This window comes from Lactuca serriola, chromosome 1 (genome assembly GCF_051521515.1).
Source record: "Lactuca serriola cultivar US96UC23 chromosome 1, Lser_US96UC23_V15, whole genome shotgun sequence".
NCBI classification, from domain to species: Eukaryota; Viridiplantae; Streptophyta; class Magnoliopsida; order Asterales; family Asteraceae; genus Lactuca; species Lactuca serriola.
Window position 1 is genome coordinate 228,650,144 of NC_136408.1, and position 13,755 is coordinate 228,663,898.

At 34.5% G+C, this 13,755-nt stretch overlaps 1 long non-coding RNA gene across 18 annotated transcripts; it reads left to right on the top strand.

Annotated features, from left to right (window-relative positions):
- The first annotated feature begins 3,192 nt into the window (after window positions 1-3,192).
- Window positions 3,193-12,474, top strand: LOC145049770 (uncharacterized). 18 transcript variants are annotated; one of them, XR_013683330.1, is made up of 15 exons: window positions 3,193-3,464; window positions 3,648-3,848; window positions 3,970-4,039; window positions 4,153-4,217; window positions 4,318-4,385; window positions 4,509-4,601; window positions 4,681-4,783; window positions 4,871-4,956; window positions 5,033-5,130; window positions 5,306-5,421; window positions 5,522-5,594; window positions 10,927-11,028; window positions 11,806-11,873; window positions 11,965-12,039; window positions 12,330-12,474. It is a non-coding gene; the product is annotated as an uncharacterized LOC145049770 (long non-coding RNA). The 18 variants fall into 18 exon arrangements; XR_013683340.1 differs by lacking the exon at window positions 4,153-4,217 and having other exon boundaries at window positions 3,648-3,690; window positions 3,790-3,848; XR_013683344.1 differs by lacking the exon at window positions 4,153-4,217 and having other exon boundaries at window positions 3,651-3,690; window positions 3,790-3,848.
- The last annotated feature ends 1,281 nt before the right edge of the window (window positions 12,475-13,755 follow it).

Sequence of the window (13,755 nt, forward strand, 5' to 3'; positions counted from 1 at the left end):
AATTGGTATGTGTGGATTTAAAGTGTTTTAAGGGGCTATATGGGAGTTTACGGCCCATGAACCACCCCTATGGGAGTTCACGGCCGTGAACTCCTATCCTTTGATTTTATGGAAGTTTAAAGCCCCTAGATCACTTCTAGTAATTTATTCAAGGCTATAGGGGTGTTTGGGGTTCCAAGGGTGCATTCCTTTAGAGTTTATGGTCCAAATGACCAATCTTTGAGAGTTTACGGCCGTAAGCTCTATGGCTTGGTCGTGAACTCTCATACCCCCACAACTCTTTGATTTTAAGCCCTTAATACCTTCCTAGCATTTTATAGAAATAGTCTAAGGCCATTTGGGGGACAAAACTTAATGTTTTGGCATGTTTAAGGGTGTTTACGGCCTAGGCACTTGCTTGGGCCGTAAACTCCATGTTACCCCATATTTCCTTGTGTTTAAATGATCTAAACCCAAAATACCAAGTCTCTAAATTATGTATGAAGCCTAAGGGTGATTTGGAAGTGTTTTGGAGGCATTTTAACCACTTTAAGAGGTGTTTACGGCCTTGGCATATGCCTGGGCCGTAAACTCCCTTTTATGCCTCAAAATGATTGTTTTAATTGATCAAACACTCCTAGGCTAAATCCTCTATTTATTTCCAAGCTTTTAGGGACTTTTGGGGGTCATTTTGGCCTTTATTTAGGGGTTTACGGCCTAAGGAGGAGCTTAGGCCGTAAACTCCATTCTAACAGCTTCTAAGTCCGAATTTTTAGCTATAAACACAAGGCAATATGTTTAAAACAAGCTAGGGTAAGCGGACGTAGGATTTGGAAGCGTTTGGTTGCGGATTTGGGGCGGAAACGAGTCTAGAGAGAGAGAGAGTATAGAGAGAGAGGGTGGAAAGAGCTCAAATGGAGTTTACTCCCCCTTATATATGGGTGGGAGTTGGAGCTCAGCGGAATTCTACCAAATACTGCCGTTATACGGGGCTTTTGGTCGCACCCGATTTAGTGGTCGTAATAATAAAAACTAACTTTTTCCAATTAAATGGAAATGTGTGTTATGTGTTTTTATTTCCTTTTATCACGACTTAACGGCATATTAAATGTAAACAAATGGAATGTTTATTAAATTGACGTCCTCTAATTAACGGAACTTTTATAAACTGAAATATTCCGTTAACGGTAACGGGGAAATGTAACGGGACAACTTGGGTTGTCACATCATGCTAGAACAAAAACATATCTGGTAGCAACAAACCTAGATGAATATCACAAAGACAATCATCCAACATACAACTCCTACTGGTGGGTCGGCATTGTGGCCGTAGACCCACCGCTACTGGAAGGTAACTCACCTCGTACTGCTGAAACTCTGTTGGTACACTTCTGGCTGTTATCTGACAATCCCCGCACTGCTGCTCCTCTAGCTCCCCGAACTATCAATACCACAATAATACTTAGCCCAATACAATAATCCTTCATAGGGTAGAATGACCATTCTACCCCTCCTAGTCCAACTTGATACATATTCAAGGTCCAACACTAGGTAAGCTTCCCAAGCCCACTAGTGACCCACTAATGGCCCAATTTGCTACATTGGGCCCATTCCCTTAATTGGCCTTACCCTAAGCCCAATTATATATTCCTTGGTCTATATTAGCTGACACCTGATGGCCCACTATGGCCCAAAGGCCCAAAATCCAAAATACAGTCCCCACCGAGGCCCAATATGCACAAAGCCCAACTCTGCTGAGTACGTTGGGCGTACTCCAATGTACGCTAAGCGTACTGGCCTGCTAGTGAGTACGTTGGGCATACCTACACATACGCTCAACGTAATCCTCCTGTTAAGACACTTTTCCATTAAGTGCTTAATACTCCACTCCAGAGGCTACCAACTTAGATCCAGGTCCTTACTAATGTCTTAAACCATAAAGTTACTAACTTGGTGACTTGCAATCTACCAAACAAGCCCAAACTCAAAAGGTGACAACATGCTTTCATTCCAAGGGCTAGATCTCATGCATGGACACAAATGAGTCCTAAAGGCTGAAACTTTACTGCTTATGGGACTCATATGACACTAAGGGTGGCAACCCTGGACCTAGAAGGTGGGTTGTGACATAAAGGTCAAATCTTGGAACCAAAAAGATCTAAAACTTCCATTAACATAAATCTAAGCATACTTAAGGAAAGTTTCAGACTTGATACCTCACAATGGTCTGAAATGGAACCAAAATCTTAGATCTACAACTTCCCTTTTGCTCCACCACTTTGCTAATCTCTTCTCTTGTTTTGAAATGGATTTACTACACTCAAATACTCACTTAATGGCCACCAAAGCTTCAAGAACACCCAAGAGAGGTTTAGGGTTTCGTGGTGGCTGTATGAATATGAGATGGAGGTTGTTAAACTGGGTGTTATGTTCTTTATATAGTGGCTTGACCCTAAAATTAGGGTTTCTGGACACTGGACGTACGCTGGGTGTATGCCTTAAGCACCTGCGATCCTTTTACCCTTATACGTTGAGCGTACCCCAGCCTTACGCTGGGCGTACTCGCACGTTTACCACCTTGCATGGTTCTTCTAGTCATTTATTTCCATTAGGCCCATTTCTGTCAATAACTTCAAAGTGTCATAACTCCTTCGTTCCAAGTCCGTTTCCGACAAACTTCATATCCACGAAAAGGTGGCAAGAAGCCCTACGCTTCTAGCGACACACCCCGACCCAAAACCTCTTGAATAAAAGCTCAAAACCCATAAAAGACCGAAATAGTCCTAGCCTTGGCCTCAGAAATCCATAAACATATATTTTTAGAACAGGGTGTTACAGATATGTAACGCCTGTTTTCGTTTACTTATTTCAAAATGAGGTTAATGAATAATAACATATAATTATATAATTAAAGACTAAATTTCGAAGGTTTGGCAAATGATTTAATTAATTAAAAGGCAACATAGATGTAAAGGGGTTAAACAATAATAATCATAATAATTAAACTAAATCAAATTATTACAAATAAATAAATATAAAAGGTCCAAGGAGTAATTAAGTCATTTTGGAAACTCGTTATGTTCAAGGAATTAAGTTAGGGCAAAATATGTCAAGAAACAAAACCTTAGGGACCTTTCATGCTAACTTCAAAAACTTAGTCCTCTTGTCCCCTGATATGTAACATCGTGCGCCGGGGGACCTCCTCCCGTTTTCTTTGAAGCTACATAAACTTTCCCGTGACACCCAACCCTAGTTTCGTTATGTGTGTGTGCATTGTGTGCGGCTGGTGAGTTAGAGGGGAGGGATTTGAGTCCAAGAGAGAAAAGGGGAAGGTGAAGGGAGGCTGCCACCGTCAAAATCTCGCTGGAGGTCGCCAGAAACCGTCAACCGGCATCGTTAGAGCCCCGTCATAGAAATGTAGTCGCTGGAAAACATGGAGTGGCGGTGGACAAGGTGGGTGTTGTTTCCTGGAATGTTTGGTTTAGGTAAGAAACCACTTATCTTTCGATCTATCTGTTTTTCCTCTTGATTCCTTACCGAGATCCACCACCATTGTCGTCGGTACTCACTCAATCGCCGCCGCACGTCGCTGTGGGTTGTGTTATGCTTCCTAACTAGTTCTTGAAGTTTAAGTAATCAAATGTTTATTTTTCTTTTTCCGGGTAAAGAAGAGAAAGCTCCGAGTTGTTCCGATTCCGACGATGCTTCGAGGTGATTAACCCTTTCCTGAGAACTCAATGTGAAGGGATACCGCCAGATTATTGGTGGAACTCATTTTATCTCTAATCGATTGTATGAGGAGTATAATAGAAGCAAGTTCAATTCCATGATTGATTGATGTATATTTTGAGACACTAAAGGATCATGAGGTTTGTATACACTGATTTGAAACACTAAAATCCATAAGTTTTTTCACAACTGGAAGCTGTCTTACTTTAAATTCTATTTAAGTTTTCACAAAAATCAATTGTCTTTTTATTGTTTTATCAGAAAAAGAAGAAAATAGTAGAACCGACTGCTACAAAACCCGTAAAGGGTCCCTCACATGGTAACTTGTAAGGTGTGAACATAACATAATATTTTCCATTTCAAACCTTGTATTATTGTATTTGGTTCATCTTTTACCCCGCAAATTATTTGCCTCATAGCATACATTTTGAAATTTGTATGTAGGATAATGAAAAATAAATGCCCCATGATGTTATCTCCAATATGTTTGGACAATATGTTTGGACGAGGTTTAGTTATTTAATATATATCCCCAAAAATAAATTGTAGTTAAAGTTTCTGTCTGTAGCATTGTCATGTTACTTTTTCTAACATATAAAGATGATGCAGTTTTATTTAGGAAAAAATATGGGGTGAAACAAACACGAGGAAAATTCGGACTTGGTGGTGCAAAAATGGTATATATATATATATATATATATATATATATATATATATATATATATATATATATATATATGTTTGTTTCTTTCAATGTAACTTTTATATTTCATATGATGATATATATTTTTGTCTTTCAGGTATCAATATGGTCAAAGATGAATACAGGAGTATACTACTCATCAATGAAGAATGAAAATTCCGCTACGAACTCTAGATGTAGACATTGATAGGTATAAAAGGATGCTGAATTAAATATATTATTTTTTTGACATTTGCTATTGGTGTTTGATTGAAAATTTTCATGATCAGAAACATTCCCCATATCCATTTACATGAAAAGATAGGTGACATGGAGAATTAGCATGGAGTTGAGATCAAAGTTGTAATTGAGGGAAACTTGACAGCATATGGTGTATGTAAATCATGTATCATTTTTGTTCAAGTTTTATCTTGTAAAATTATCTCTTAAATTACATATGTATATGATACATGTTTGTAGTTGGAGATATTGGAGCAGATGCGCAAAATGGCAGTTATTACTCCTTATGCCGAATTCAAGTTTCGATTTGTTACAGTTACACCAGAGTGAGTAGTGAGTAGAGTCTTTTTTAATAAAAACATAATTTCACATCTTGTTTGTTGATTAATGTTTGTTTTGTAGTGAAAATGGTGTGAAAAAAAGTTATCCAAAATTGACAGAGGAAATGCCTCGAGTTTCTGTAGAAACAAAATACCATCCATCAGCCGTGGATTTACCATGTATCATCCAACTCCTAATTGGTCAAACTAAAAATTAGAATCTTATGGAGTTTCTTCGGCTGTTCGGCATGAATTTATTAACACTTAAGATTCCGAAGGCACAAAACAGTTTTACTACATACTCATTTGTTTTTTAAAAGTTAATATTTATCATTATGATGTTTTATTTTTACAGGAAAAATAGGTCCTGAAGTCACTTCCAAAACACAAGTCAAACTCTTTGACTCTCCCACAAATTGCTTGCATGTATCGGTTGTTTCAACATACAAAATTTGATGATCTAGTGGCAATGTATGATACTGTTTCCCTTTAAACATATATCTATGTAAGAGCCTACCATTTAACTCATAAAAATAACTTAATGCTTCTTTCTAATGTCTTGCACCTTTAGGATAGGACTAATTTGGCGAGAGTATATATAAGGTGCTGCAACCGAACGTGGTTGCAACATATATGGCAAAAAGGTAAAAATCCATCCATATCTAAAATACACTCATTAGTCATAATAACTTCATCAACCATGTATTAAAAAATGGTTATTTCAAGACTCGAATATATCAAGGACACCCATTTTTCAATTCATCATTCTTCTTTTCTGAGTACTAAGAATATTCGTCATAATTATCTACTCTCATAAATTAGAATTTTGTTGATATGTAATTTAACCATGATCTAAGCATACCAAGACATCATATTTAGTCATAAATATATCATGTGTGATGGACTTAGTGGCAGAAACAAATTGTCCACATGCCTTATCATGTGTGGTATGATATTGAGATTTGTTTAATGTCATGTTACATTGGTATGAGTCAAGTTGGGATCAAAATATAGTTCACGAGACATACATAACTTACCTTAATTTTTTTACCGAACTACCCTCATAATATTGTTATTTTATTACAATATTATTGTTATACAAGAAATAAAAAGTCAATTGCAGAGCCAAAATCAACTGTTATTTTTTATGTTGGCAAATTTCATACTCTCGAACCAAAGTTAGCCACATCTTTTCTAATTCTCACCCATAACAACGAGTCCAAAATAACAATAAGGTATTTCAAAACCAAATGTCAAATTTTATATGGAATATTCAAGTTGATAACCCTTTTCAGTAACAAAGGACTTACCGATAGGTAGAATTTCTGAAAGAAAGCTATGTGGGCTTGGTTGTGCTTAACACAACTCTTTTCATGTCCCTTACTTAAATATATAATAAACATATTACTCCATAATGTTTTTTGAATATCCACAAATATATTAATTTAAACACTTTAAAAATTAGTATAATTAATATTAACATATCATTGAATGTAATATTTATTGGTATAAATTATTCATGTATTCTTAGTTCATAACATTTTTGTATTGCTTGTGAACTTACATTTTTTTAACATTTATAAACGTGGTTGCTATAAAATGCAATTTTGCAAAAGTTTTGAAGACCACCCCTGATAAAATAAGCTTCTAGGTCATTTGCAAGTTACAATAATAACAAATATTTATAATAATCAACAATTATAATTGATTATAAATATTGAAAAATAGTCATTAAAATAGTTATCTTCTTTCAAACAAAACAATCATTAAAAAAGTTATTTTTTTTTTTATTTCTCCACGTATCAACACCATGCCCTACTTCTCATCTTAAACAAAAAAACACATACATACACACATAATGTAATTTTTCTTATTAATTAACAAACTCGACACAATAAAAAAATTTAATTAGAAGAAAGGAAACTTACCCAATCTCACACATAATCGAAATTCTGTAGCTTTTTTGGTAGGTAGACTTCAGTTAAATAGTTCAACCTAAAAGAAGTCATAGCCTTAATTTCTGTTTTCTCATTTGTCTCCAACATCGTCCTTAATTCTTTAGCCCATTTAATGTTACTATTCATACATTCCTATTCTAATAGATTTTCAGCCATCTTAATATCACATAGTGTCATTTGGATTCGAACATCTTCGAGGAGATTAAACTTGCTTGTTTGAGAAGGTTTAATACCTAACCACTTGACATTTAGTGTGGTTAGGTGATTATTTTCATAAGATAAATTCCTTAGACCTTAAAACACACACACACACACACACACACATATATATATATATATATATATACACACACACATACACACATATTATTTGAATTACATATGTATAACAATCCATCAAGGCCAAGATAGTTACTCTAATTCCATTTTCAACTTTCGTGGAAAAAGTCAGGCGATAACATCCGGTTGCCCTCTAACAGTTAAAATTATGCATGGAAAATGGTTATAGAATTTTTCTGTAGCCAAAAGAAAAAAGATTGCATCTTTTTCAACCAAAGAATGAAAGATGCTTTAAAATGTATAATTTCAACATTTTCCATGTCGTGAGGGATTACTTTTCCCTCATTTATATTGTTTTGTACAATCAAAAGTATGACCATCTTCTTTAAAAATAAGATTACAAATGACAACTCCTTTATCACAACCAAATATATTCAAGAAGGTTCCCGTGCAATTGAGCATACAAATAATATCTTCAATGACGACATCGGAAATGCCTTAAACAACTTGACATTCATGTAGAAAACATCTCTTTTGGTCATTGAAACATTTTGTGATAAAGTTATCTCGATGATTGACAGTATGCAAGATGTCATTATAGCCTATAAGATGTTTTTGGTTATCAAAGCGTTGCTGATGGACGTTTTCCTTAAGAAGGATCGGATCGTACTTCTTAATATAGATTTGGTTAACTGATCTACAAGAGGATATACTAAAGTAGTAGTTGTGCCCCTTGACATTCACTTCATAGTTGAGTGTTTTTATTAGTTTATGACTTATGACGGATTCAGGCTTTAACGCAGTAGCTTGACGGAAGTTGTAATTATAACCAAGATCCGAGAGCGAACGCTTTAGAGATGGTGGGGCTGACCTAATAGCTTCGGCTCAGGATTCGAGGTTGAGACGTATTTGAGCATCCTCTTTCAAATCCTTTTTTGTGAAGGCAGGTTTCAAAACTATGATGTCAGGATCTGCCGCTGCTGGTATATTGCCCCACGATGAGAGAAGGTGGGAGCCGAAAGATAAACAGGTGGCAATTGATGAGTTGAATAAATATTAGACGTAACCAAAGGGCAAAGAGGTTGGGGATGTGGGGAGTATGGTGATATCGAGTCTGATGATGATGAGAAAAGCTACTGTTAGTATTGGGATATGCTGATGTTTTTATGTGAAAAAACATCAAGGGATATTAATATATGGACCATATTTGTAAAAATTTAGACTGTCTGTAAAATGTTGGTTTTTGTATATTATATATTTTAATTTTATAATTATTCAATTAACGCAAGGGTTACAGAACCCTACAATTTAGTACCAAGGAAAACCCTAAAAGCTTAAAAGAACCCTAAGAAGAGAACTAACAAAGAAAAAACATGCCATCGTGGGGCGATACACTAGCGACAGATGCTGACACCATAAATTTGAAACCTGCTTTCACAAAAATAGATTTGAAAGAGGAAGCTCAAATACGTCTCAACATGGAATCCTAAGCTAAAGTTATTAGGTCATCTCTGTCATCTCCAAAGCGTTCTCTCTCAGATCTTGGTCATAATTATAACTTCCGTCAAGCTACTGTGGTAAAGCCTGAAGACGTCATAAAGCCATAAAGCTCTCAAATATGAGGTAATGTCTATGGGCACAACTACTACTTTAGCATACTCTCTCGCAGGTCAGTTGACCACATCTATTTTAAGGATTACAATCATATGTTTATTAAGGTGAACGTCTATAAGTAACGCTTTGATAATCCAAAAACGTATCGGAAGGCTATAATTATATCTTGCATACTATCAATCATAAGGATGACTTTATTATAAAATGTTTCAATGACCAAAACATGTTTTCTACATTAATTCCAAGTTGTTTAAGGCCATTGTCGATGCTGTCATTGAAGATATTACTTGTATTCTCAATTACACGATAACTTTCTTGAATATATTTGCTGCTGATAAACGAGTTGTCATTGAAAATCTTATTTTTTAGGAAATTGATCATACTTTTTATTATACAAAAGAATGTAAAGGGAGGAAAGCGATCCCCCATGACATGAAAATTTGTTGAAATTTTGCATTCTAAAGCATTTTTCGTACTTTTGGTTGAAAAAAAGATTGCATCTTTTTCCATAACCGTTTCTCTTTTGGCCACAGAAAAATTATATAACTGTTTTCCATTCATAATTTTAAGTGCTAGAGGGATGTTGCCATCCAACTTTTTCTACTAAAGTTGAAAATGGAATTAGGGTTATCTGTTTTTGGCTTTGATGGACTGTGATCCATATGAAATTCAGATAATGTATGTATATATGTTTCAGGGTTAAAGAATTTGTCTTATAAAAATGGTCACCTAACCATATCAATGTCAAATGGTTAGGTAATAAAACTTCGCATATAAGAAAGTTTAATCTCTCCGAAAATGTTCGAATCTAAATGACACTGCGTTATTAAGATGACTGAAAATATGTTAGAAAATAAATGTGTGAATAGTAAGCCTAAATGGGCTGAAGAATTGAGGACCATGTTAGAGACTAAAGAGGAGACAGAAATTCAGGTTGCGACATGTTTTGGGATGAAGTATTTAACTGAAGTCTACCTACCGAAAAAGCTATAGGATTTCGATTGCGTTTAAAGTTGGGTAAGTATCATTTTTTCTAATTAAATTCTTTTTATTGTGCCGAGTCTGTTAATTAATAAGAAAATTTATATTGTGTGTATGTTTTTTTTTCTTCTTCAGAGATAAGAAGAGATGTAGGGGGCATGATGGTAGTACGTGGAGAAATGAAAAGAAAATAACTTTTTTAATGACTATTTTTGTTTAAGAGTAGATAATTATTTTAATGGTTGTTTTTTAATATTTATAACCAATTACAATGGTTGATTATTGTAATATTTATTATGATTGTAACTTGCAAATCACTCAGGAGGTTATTTTATCACGAGTGGTTTTCAAAACTTTTGCAGAAATATATTTTATAGCAATCACGTCTGTAAATGCTATAAAAATATAAGTTTATAAATGGTGTAAAAATTTATAAACTAAAAGTACATGATACAATTAATACCAACAAGTATTGCATTCAATGATATATAAGTATCATTTATATTAGTTTTTGAAGTGTTTAAATTAATACATGCATGTATATTCAAGAAACATTATCGACTTGGATATTCACTATAAATTTTGACATTTGGTTTTGAAATACTTTTACTGTTATTGTGGACCCGTTATGGTGGGAATTGGAAAAGACGTGTGGCTAAATGGGTTCCGAAAGTGTGAAATTTAACAACATGAAAAGTAACAGGTGACATTTAATTTCTTACATAACAACGATATTGTAATAAAATAAAAACATTGTAACGGTAGTTAGCTAATGTCTTTTTTTTTTTAAAGTAAGTTATATATGTTTTGTAAATTATGTTTTGATCCCACATTAACTAATACCAATTTAACACATTAAACAAATTTCAATATCATACCACACATAATAAGGCATGTGGACCATTGGCTTCTGCCAGGAGGTCCATCACACATGATATGTTTAGTACTAAATCCGATGTCTTGGTATGTTTAGGCCATTTTTGATTGCATATCAACAAGATACTAGTTTATAACAGTAGATAACTATGAAAAATATTCTTAGTACTCAAGAAGAATACGAACGGAAGATATGTTTTAGTGTACAAATAACATGGGTGGTGAGATCATTATAAAAACTAATGTAAAACTCCTACATGTTTCTCAGTTAACCTGTTGGTCCACATTTTCTACCGTGCATGAAATATGGTCAACCGATAAAGTATGATAGTGCAGTCTCAAAGAATTCTTGATATACCATGTTTCCATGGTAAGCTTTTTGAAGCTTATATGCAATAGAACTTTTCGTTGCCTAGTTTGATGCAACATAAAACACCTGCTTGTGTTTTATATATTATATTATGGTACTTACATATATGAAAGAATTTTGTATTTCGGAAACGTTCACCATGCCTCTTGTATATCATCATCATGGTAATTGACTTCGATTTTGTTTAAGTCATTCCTATTTGTTAAATGGTTTCAATAACTTTATATTGGTACATCAAAACATTGTTGTTTTTAGCTATAAACTAATTTACCTAGAAGAATTGTTTTTATCATCACTTTGTTCTTGACAAATGGTATACGAGTAACCGAAAGACAGACAAAAACGAAGGAGTAGTATGAAGCAAAGAGATAAATCCGCAGAAAAAGAGTATATATCAAGACTTGGTTATGCTGTTGGTCTAATCCCGCTTTATCTTGCCTCCCTTTTCTTGTATATCCCCTAGTCTAGGGTTTTTAGGTCAGTGTTTGTAAAGAAAATTAAAGCAGGGAGAATAATAGAAGCTGTAACCATCAGGCACCCTTTGCCTCTTCCCTATCTCAAATGAATGTATTGCTTTCAATTGCATTTCTTCCTCTATCGAAGGTAACCTTCAATTTGGACTTCATACATGAATTCCAAAATGAAGCTTCCATGTGACAGTTCACAATAATTCTTTTTACAACTTCTGGGAAATTGATAACCAAGAAAATTATAAGCTATATCATTTTTGGGCTAATTGTTTGATAATTATAAGCTATAAATTTCAAAATGTGGTAGGGTGACACAGATATAGTTGAAGATGTCCAGTTATGTCTAGTTGAAGATGTCCACTTTTGTCCCTCTTGGTATTTTTCATTAGTTGATTAAATAGTAACATTTTAAAGTTTTATGTAAATTACTATCTAATGATTTGATTTTGTTTGTATGTCTATAAAGCACAAAAGAATTCTTTAGTGTTGGACATGATTCTTGCTTGCTTGATACCTTGGGATGCAAGAGTTGGAACAGAAGGTTTGTTTCTTTTTTAAAATTTTATTTAAAAATTGGATAACAAATTGTAGTTAGATTATGATGGGATATAGTTATCTATTTGAATTTGGCGGAAAACCAAAATCAGAATTTCAATTTTCGAGATTAAGCCAAAATATTTCAACAATTTTAGTGATTACTATAGCATCGTTATTTCACACACATTAATGTCATTATTTTTTAAGTTTAAAGTTTGTTGTCCCAAACATTCAGCAACAAAGTATAATGCATGATTATTCATTCTAACTCCGAGTTTTTCAATGCTATTGCAGATGTTACAACTCACATTACCTTCATCCTAATATTATCACAAGACATTCATGGAAACCAAAAGATATTCCCCTTAATCATGAACATGTATTTGCCATTCAATTTTAAATTAAATCCTTGATAAATGTTATAAAAGTAGCTTATTAATCTGCATAGTTACATTAAAACCAGACATGAAAAAAAAGAGTTAAATCATGAATCATGATAGATGAAACATTAGCACCATATGACACGCACATACATAACATATGCCACATACAACACTCACAGTGGACAGTTAGATAGCTTCAGAGATTTGAATTAGCACCCTGCATTTAAACAACACTCAAATGAATGCACAGTTTAATCAAATATAAAATTATCAAGTCTGAGATAAAACCAAACTATGGATCCAACCCTTTTCTACTCTAATTATATTTATGTAATCAATTTGACATTTTGAATTTTTAATGAAGTTTATGGATCGAGGATCATATATAGATTGGTGTTCAAGGTGCTTTTGCTAATCATTTGACTGAAGAGATTTAACTTTCAAAAGAAGACATTTACTATAACTACGAGTAAAAACATACATTAAAACGTAGCTAAATTCTACATTGGGAATGTACATATTTTGCAGAAATCGACTGCAAAATCACTTGCTTTAAAATTATGAATATACACGAAAAACGTTCCACTTTTTTTTACCCTACTCAGATTAAAATAAATAGTAAGAATAAAGCATTTCGGACTTTGTCAGAAGAACTTGGAGAGCAAGAGGCTAGAAGCAAGGAACGTGCGGGAGATCTGAAATCTACTTCAATTATCATCTTTTGGAAGGTAGCAAGTCGTTACCTTGACCTCATTTCATTCTAGATTTCATTTGGTTAAAGATTAGGGCTTTTCTAGTATAATAAAGAGCCATTCTTGGGTATGAGCAAAGATCTGAAGTTGTAACTTTAGATCTGAACTCTCTTTGACCTCTAAGCTCATAAAGCTTTCAGCTTTAGCAAGCATGAGCCTCTCCTTGAGTGTAAAACTCCATTGCAAGCTTGGATTTGTCATTTAGAGTCTTTAGAGCCTTGCATGCACGTAAAGTTGCATAAACATGCCCTGGGGAGTTGGATCTGCAATATGGAACCTTTTCAAGGCTTAAAAAGCATCTGAATGGATAGAGGACTGAAGGGACTCGACGAGTTTCATGGTTGACTCGGCGAGTCCAATGAAGATTGTTGTGGGCTAGGCGAGTCAGTCGAATGACTTGGCGAGTCAGCTAAGGTCTTCTGGACCTTTGGACATGCATGAACTCGGTGAGTTGCAAGGAAACTCGGCGAGTTGGCCAAAGAGTTTTCGGCTGCAAACACTGGGAACTTGCGAGTCGCTCAAGTGACTCGGCGAGTAGACGAGTTATGCAGGAACTCGGCGAGGGGATGGTTGCACTCGACGAGT